Source organism: Capsicum annuum, chromosome 11, assembly GCF_002878395.1.
Source record: "Capsicum annuum cultivar UCD-10X-F1 chromosome 11, UCD10Xv1.1, whole genome shotgun sequence".
In the NCBI taxonomy this organism is placed as follows: domain Eukaryota; kingdom Viridiplantae; phylum Streptophyta; class Magnoliopsida; order Solanales; family Solanaceae; genus Capsicum; species Capsicum annuum.
The window spans coordinates 24,554,832-24,564,016 of NC_061121.1; positions in this window are offsets into that span (position 1 = coordinate 24,554,832).

Genomic DNA, 9,185 nt, shown 5'->3' on the forward strand with positions numbered 1-9,185 from the left:
GAGTTTGATTTTGAAGCAATGGTTGAGGTTTTATGCGGCATTTTTGATAGATTTTTTCGTCAATCACGGTATTGAATTTTGAAATTTTTGTTTACGAGTTTTGGTTTAGTTCTGTTTGTTTTTAGCAAGGAAGTGCTGGATGGTGGGATAATTGTTATTTGAAGAGTTATTTTGGCATTTTAATCTGAACAGTAATCTGTTTCTGTCCGTAGACCCGTGGTCTATCCGTAGACCCATGGTCTATCCGTAGACCCGTGGTCTATGAAATGAGAATGCCCTAAATTTAATCAATTTTTAGACGTATGAAATTCTTTTAAAAGATGATTGCTGAAAAAGTAAAAATTGAAAGATTAATAGCTAATTAGTTTGATTTGGTGCACTAGTTTGATTTTTAGCAATTGTTGTGTTTTGATACTGCATGTTAGATTTTGGTTCAGTTATTGTATGTTTATGTAGTGAATTGTTTAATAGTGGGGTATTTCTTAATTTTCTTTTTTTTTTTGGGGGGGGGGGGGTTCATTTGAGCATTTAGTTATTTCTGTTGATAGACTTGTGGTTTATGAACTGAAAATGGGAGATTTGTTCTACAGGTGGACATTGTGTTGAAAATGGCTAAAAAAGCATCCTTCCTAAACGCAAAGATGGTACCGCTTCTGGTTTTGCTGGTAGCAGTAGAAAAAGAAAAGCTGAGGCAGTTGAAAATGTCTCAAAAAGGAAGAAAATTGAAGAAGCAGTAGAAAAAGAAAAGCTGAGATAGTTGAATGTTAATATTGTTAATGTGTTATTAAATGATGAGTAGTTAGGATATGACATTTTTTTTTATTTCACAAATATGAAGGTTGAAGGATCTGGTGGTAGGATATGATAAACATTCTTTTATTTTATGAAATTTGTTATGATTCTGCACTGAATCTGCTTCTATTAAACTGATTTGTGTCGTGGAATTTGAATATGTAGGGTGTTGTCATGGTCGGTACAATGTATGCTTGATATCATAGAATGCATACTTAATCTTTCGTATACTACATGCATAGTCTATCATTACCATGCTGTTCGAATTTTAGTTGACGTATTGTTTGATCGACTATGATTCTATCAAAAATAGTATTAACATTATAGAAAAATAGAAGTATTATTATTTATTCAATATCACTACATCTATGTTACACTTTTCCAAAGAACGAATACTAGCATTATAGCACATAACATCATTTTTAGGCCATTCTCCCTTTCTTCGGCCAAAATCAATTTTTGTTTCAATTGATCCCTCTCTATTTGCGTGTCATGTAGCAATACTTTAAAGTGATCTCTCTATTCTTCGACTTCTTTGAACAAAGTCATAAGAAAATTTTTATTTTCTTCGCATTGTTGGAGCCATTGTAGTAGATTGAATTTTGCCAAGCCTTGAAAATTTGATGTCTCGGGTCCCGGACTCAACATTGATGGACTGATTGGAGGTGATAGCTCATCAAGCCATTGAACAAACGAGCATGTGCCATTATACTAGAAAAAAATAATTATTACATAACGATTAACTTAACTTTATAAAAAAGACACACACAGCTCACCTTCGTAATTGCACAATTATAAAATTTGCGACCTGAATTTGAATCCGTGCGTGACGTCCTCAAGACAGCCTCATTCCCACAATGACAAATTAGAGTATTTTTAGAATTGAATGTTTGAGATGCTCGAGACATTGTAGAATTTTTAAAAATAAAACAAAGTGAATGAAATAAAATAATGAGAGATGGACACCTTATATATGAAGTAAAAACGAAGTGTTAACACTTATGGATTACAAAAGTAGCCATTTATTACAGTTGGAACAGTAATTTTTTTTGAAACTTGTGGTGACACTTAATAGACTGTCGTAGATCATGACCTATGTCAGCCATCAACGAGATACCAAAGTCTACCGTAGACAGTCGTAATCGATGGACCCTCAATAATATGTTAAATAAAAAATATTACACTAAAAAATATACTTGTGCTTTGAGGGTCCATCGATTCGGTCGGTCTATCATAGACTTATGTCTTAAAGAGTGCATCGATTAATCTCCTGATTATGCGTAGACCTCTACTATAGACCAATACTTGGATGTTGTTTAAAATTGAGTAAATAAATTAAAAATAAATATAGTGTGAGTTTGTACACATATGAAGAATTGTAAACAAGTCACATAAATATATTAGAGCTTACACAAATTAGGAGTGGTGAATTAAGGAGTGTGTGGATGAGTATTGGTCGAACAAACAATATCCTAAGAGTAATGGTTGTCAAAGCACAAGTATGTGTTGAGGATGATAATTGTTCAACCACTATCCATTCCACATACTCTTTTGATTTGGGGGTGGTGATTGAAGGAGTATGTGGAATGGGTAGTCATCAAATACAATCAACATCCTCAAAACATACTTGTGCTTCGACAAGAATTACTCTTAGGATTTGTTTGTTTCGACCAATACCCACCCACAAACTCTTTAATTCACCATCCCTAATTTGTCTAAGCTCTAATATGATTATGTGATTTGTTTACACTCCTTCATATGTGTACAAATCCACACTATATTTATTTTTAAACAACATCCAAGTGTTGGTCTATAGAAGTGTACATAGAACTATGTGGTCTACGAATAATCAGGAGACCAATCTATGCACTCCTGAAGGTGTAAGTCTACGGTAGATCGAGTGGGTCGATGAACCCTCAAAGCACAAGTAGAGTTTTTACATGGATTTGACATGGGTCAACATCGATGGCAGTCTATTAAGTGTCACCAACAGTTCTAGATTGTTTGTTTAACCACCCCAAATCATGTGATTATGTGTTTAAACCTTTTTAATTTAATTATTTTTTTCAACACCCCCAATTATGTGATTATGTTTTAAAACTTTTTAAAATTAACTTATTTTCTTTAACCAACCCCAAAATACGCGATTTATCTATTTAAATCTTTTTTAATTTAATTATTTTCTTTCACCAGCCCCAAAACATGTTATTATCTTTTTAAATTTAATTATATTTTTTCACCAGCCCCAAACTATGTGATTATTTCTTGAAACCTTTTTTAATTTAATTATTTCTTTCAAACTACAAGCTACTCATGGGCCATCGATTCATATAGTCTACCGTCGACTACTATGTTTGATCGATGCGAGACTGAGTCTAAGATCGATGATACACTATTTATGTGATCTTTATTTACAGATGCAAACACAAAAAATAACAATAACCAAAAAGAGGGAAATGAAATTTGAAAATAGAAATACTTATATTAAAATTTGTTCATTGCACAATCATAGAAATTTTACATGAGAAAAATTGGCTCAGCGGCCAGAACAACCAAAATAAGCAAAAAACGAAGAAGCTTTCTTCTAACAACAATCCTACCAAGAAAGCTTCTTCTGCAAGGTGTCATACTTTTTTGCCCGCAACAACCAGCCACAACCATGAGATAATCATTTCGCCTTCATGAATTTGATGCAGCTCTTCTCTATATAATAATCAAAAGACTGCCTTGCCGCTGCTGTGTCTAGTAGCATTTTCAGCTCTTTTTTATCGGCGAATGTTTGACCACAATAGAAATTGGTTCCGTCGGTGAACGAGTGTCCTGGTTGTGATCCCATTCCACAGTCTTCTTCATCATCTTGCGAGTCTGATGAAAAGTCTTCCATATGCATAAAATCATCTTCCATATTAATTGGATGATCGCCATCATTCTCGTAATCATTCAAATTATCGTCGATCAAATCATCGTCGACTGTCGGGCACCGAGATAGGGGTGGTGATGAATTCAATGGTCCTTCAAAGGACCTCTCAACCATATTTATCCTCAAAATAGGCCTAAAGCCATCTGTATTGGCATCCATTATGTACGTCAGCACACGTATATCGTTAATTATGATCGTATGATTCACCTTTTTCCTCGAATGCATTAGATAACTAATCACCACATCACTTGGCGCACAATCTAGATCCCCGCTCTACATTACACTTGCAACAAATTTGTCGTACGAACTGTTACGACGAACAAGAATGAGAATTGTTGCCATGGTAAATGATCTTCATTTCCAACATTTGGGAGTCTCCACCCATTCTCCCATGAAATCACTAGAAACCAAAATAAATTCTGCAATAGACATCCTAGAATTAAGCTTTGGTCAACGGTAGATTATGCTTAGGGTCTATGTTGGGATGTATGCACGGTCGATGACTGACGATGATGGGTCGATGGCTGCGCATATATCTGTACAAAAACTTAAAATTGCAAATATTGCTTCTAATCAATGATTGTTGGGTTTATGGAATAGATAAATGAACTTGGAGTCGCCTGAGCTGCTGTAATGCACTTTTTAAAGTGGTTTCGAGTAATGTGAGTGATTTAAAGCTTTTTAACAATAGTAGAAAGTGTGTTTGAGAAGATAGGAAACAAATGCGGTAACAATGGATGAAATAAATAAGCTTATGATGTTTGTGGACTAATTTACAGCTGATTGTTGAAAAATAACGCCGGAAAAGTGGTCAGAATCAGAGCTTTTGGAGGAAAAAATAACCACCTTCTATTTTTAGCTTTTGAAAATTTTTTTCTTAATATTTTTGTAAAACCTAGATATTTTTGTATATATAATGGTGGATGATGGAGTGGGTTGAAGTGTATTATTAGAAACTTGTGGATAAATTTATTAAGTTAGACGTATTGGGTTAAAGTGAATTATTATAAAAATTGTGGCTGAAATTGTTAAGTTGAAAAAGTTGGTGGTGAGGTGGAATTAAATAAGTATATAACCAATTTTTTTCAAACTTTTGGATATTTGACAAAATAGTTTTGAAAAAGAGTCCTTTTAGCATACTTGCCCAAGACACCAACAGCTACACTAATGGCAACTCAAGAACTAGGGGAAACAAATCATAGAACAAGACAATCAAAGGGTTCTGAGCAACCTAAACCTTAGGAAAAAACCAAGGAAAAAAATATTCTTTGCTCACACCAATGAACTACCTTGGATAGTACGAGCTCCAGATTAGCCCAGGGGAATCAATATCGGGTTTTAACATTCACAACTTCTGTTAAAGGAATAATCCCCACTAACTCGAACCCATTTTATGAATTACCTTGTCTGGAACGTTAGGAGGGCTAACAATGGAGAGCTCAAAACTCACAGTAAGTTATTGTTGGGAATTCACAAACCAACATTAGTCGTTCTACTGGAAGCTGGCCTGATTAGGACTAATAACTGAGTCATAATGACAAATAGGACTTCGAAGTACTAGTAGTCATTCATTAGGGATATCCTTTATCTTCTTTAATTTTCCTAACAACATGATCAAGCTATTATTTCTTGCATTAACACTAGGTCTACCTCCATTTTAATTAATGGTTCGAGCACTGATTTTTTAAGCCCCTATAGAGAAATACGACAACGAATACTTAATATTAGAGATGATTGGATACTAGACTTCATGAAGGGCATTCCAAATAGTACTAATACTCTACAGAACTATTAGCTCTTACTCAAGGACTCAAGATTGCAAAGGATAATCACTTGATGCCTCTGGAAATCTCTAGAGACTAAGTTGAGGTAATAAATTTTAGAGTAAATACATAATTACTCCCCTAATTTTGTTTGAATTTTGCAAAAAGACACCTAAACTTTAACTTTGACCTATTACCCCATAATTCTTTTTTATTTCGTTGCAAACACACCATTTTTCGCTGAATCTCAGTCACAACAAGGAGAGTGAAATATACGCGCCAATCACGTGTTTTCACGTGTCTAATACGTTTAATTTCATATATTTTTATTTTTTTAATACAATTTTTATTTTTATGGTGATGATGATGATGTTGTTGTGGGTGTAATTGATGTTGTTGTTGTAATTGATGTTGTGTGTTGTAATTGATGTTGTTGAGTGATGGTGATGAAGAAGAAGTTGGGGAAGAAGACAATGGTGGATGGGGGTTGCGGGGTTGGGGGGTATGAAATAATTTTTAAAAATAAATAATTTTTTTTTAAAATATAAATTATTTATTAAATTTTATTTTATACGTGGCAGCTTGTAATTGGACAAAAAGTCAAATTTGAGCCCTTTCACGCGCCTGTGAATGTGTGTACAAGCAGGGAGTCAAAATGATGTGTTTGCAATGAAATAAAGAAGAATCGTGAGGTAATAGATCAAAGTTAAAGTTTAAGTGTTTTTTTACAAACTTCAAACAAGATCTAGGGTAATTATGTATTTACTCTAAATTTTATCAACAATGACCATGAATCTTATAGCTCTATAATTCGTGAATGTAGGTCACTGATGCAACAATTTGGAGATCCAAAATTTCCGCATACCTATAGAGAACAGAACAAGGTAGCTAAACTGTTAGCCAAGGAAGGGGTCAAGAAGCAATTATTTGATTGCATAGAAATCTTGCAGAAATAGTATTAGACAATATCTAAACCAAGGATTAAGGTAGAAAATGATAAATTCAAGCCTAATTAAATAGATCATAACACATCAGATTTGTTTGAAGGAGACATGACACAAAGGGTGATTCGATTAACTTTTTTTAAATGACTTATAAGCTAACAATTAAAATCCAAAAGTAGATAACAAATAATCAACTTTTGATTTTTGACTTTTTTTTTTCTGTACTTGTTAAGCCTAAAGTAATATGTTCGTCAAACACTTTAAAAAATTTAAGGGTCCGTTTGGCCATGAATATTTTTCTCTTTTTTTTTGAAAAAACTTTTCAAAATTGAAAATTATGGTGTTTGACCATGAAAATTTGAAAAACAATTCCGAATTAAATTCCGAAAAGGGAAAACAACTGTTTTCCCTTTTTTCCACTTTCAATTCCAACTTACATTATTATTACATATAATCCAATTTTTAAATTTTTACACAAACTACTCTTATTAACTAAATTCCGTAATTTTTTTAAAAAGACCAAATTCAATAAAATAATTAATTCAAATAAAAATAATTAAGAATTTTTATCAACAAATTTAAGAATATATAAAATATATTTATATCTATCAATCATATTTATCAAAATATATGTTTTCTCTATTCAATTGATTATGGTTAAATAAACTTATTTAGCTCGTGTTTGTGATATTTTTATTCAAATTTTAGAAGAATAACAATCATAATAATTAGTTTGTTGTTAATTATTTTATCAATTGAAGACATATAAATTATTTTCTCAACATTTGGTTGTATATGTTAGTAGGTAAATTAGTAGTTGAGTGATTTTGATATTTTTTAAAAGTTGAGTACATAAAATCATATTTAAAAAAAAATTTCAAAAATCTAAAAAAAAATTCAAAAAACATAATCAAACACAATTCTAACTCCAACTTCAACTCCAATTCCAACTAAAAAAAAATAATTTTCATAGCCAAACAGCTACTAAGAGTGTTTAGAAGTCAAAAATACCTAAAAATCAATTTTAACACCCTCTCAACAAGAATAATATAAAAGGCACACTAAAGCTTATGTGTCCGAACAACATGAATAATATAAGAAAAAGAAAATATATTTGATGATGCAGTGAAAATCACAGAAATATGAAACTGATTGGAATTTGAGGAAACTACACCTGGTTAATAATATGATGAGTATTCAATAAGAATACTTGCTGCTTCTCTTTGTTCAACTCACCATTTGAGGAAAACTTGAAATCAACTACTCCCTCCATTCTTTTTTATATGCTCCATTTACTTTTTTAAGGCAAACACACAAACTTGGATCATTCTTTTTTATATGCTTCATTTACTTTTTTAAGGCAAACACACAAACTTGGATCAACATTTTCAGAACTATTATTTATCAAATTAGAAAAAGCAAACGTATAACTTATAATATTGTTCATATTAATTTTAAAAATTAAATTAATCTAATCTAATTAAGCTCTAAAAGCTAGTTAAATTAATTTACGAAAAAATGAAAGGAACATATGAAAAAGAATGAAGAGAGTAATTCAAGAGTTGATTAGAAAATTTGGACAATAAATCAGCGCTATATTTTTCGTACAGATGACAACTGTGAAGAAGAAAGATTTTTTTTTTTTCTCCGAGAAGAGAAAGTCGGATGTTTTCGAAGGCCTTGTTTGGTAATAAAAACAACAATTTTGTAGAGTTCCGGGTTCAGGTTTTGAAGTTATTTATAGTCGGATGTTTGCTCTTTACTTTAGACACAAAATAATACATATTTTTTCAATCGGTACACTAATAGTTCTTTTTATTTAAAAAGTGGTGCATTTTTAGTCATTACCCCAATACTATTAATGTTTTTTAACATCAGTCAATTACCTTTCTATCACACTATTTTTTTCCCTCCAGAAAAAACCTCACCTGCAAAATGTTGCTGACAAGTACTTGAATCAATTTGAGCCTTGAGATTTTCTGTGTCACTAGTCACTATGATTTTTATTTAGTCATAAGGGCATAAGTTCTTGGGGTTCTCATGAGTTCATGGACTGAATGCACAGTCAATGAGGGAGAAAAAATATATTTCCATAAATACAAGAACTCCGAGATCAGCCTCTTCACTAACAGCTGGCCGACGAGGATGAACCAAGTATATTTGGGTTGCACACCATAAGCAGTATAAGGAAGCAATTACCAACATCAGCTTGACAGAGTTGATAACTCGTAACTTGAGCATTTTCAGTGGCTTCACGCTGCAAGATAGTTGCGACCCAAAAATGACACGTTAACGACAGAGCAAGTAATTGAAACGAAAGTAAAATATCATTGACTAATCCATCAGTAAAATCAACTTTTATGATGATATTCCTATCCCAAAATCTCTTCAAGTGGAACGTTTCACAAATGTGACATTTAATCACCTCAAAGAAATTAAATCAAAAGGTTTTGTAATCTAAGAGCCTGAGTTGCAGCGTATAAAGCTTCTCTTAGCCAAAATCTTCGATGCTGATGAATACTTGAAGTTTTTGAAGTTTTTCTCAGCTTTTGGTTATTCACTATGCATAACATCTTGATTCTAATACTTGCCTCTCTCTTTTACAGAGGATACCGAGCTGAAATAATATCTAAACAAGTGTAGTTGCTGAGTGTAGCTTTCACTTAATTGAAGCATACCTCATACACAAGTTGTTCGACTATTATATCATATGTACGATCTTTCTCTGTTTTGTCTTTTTAGCAAGCTCAACAATGTAAATACCTA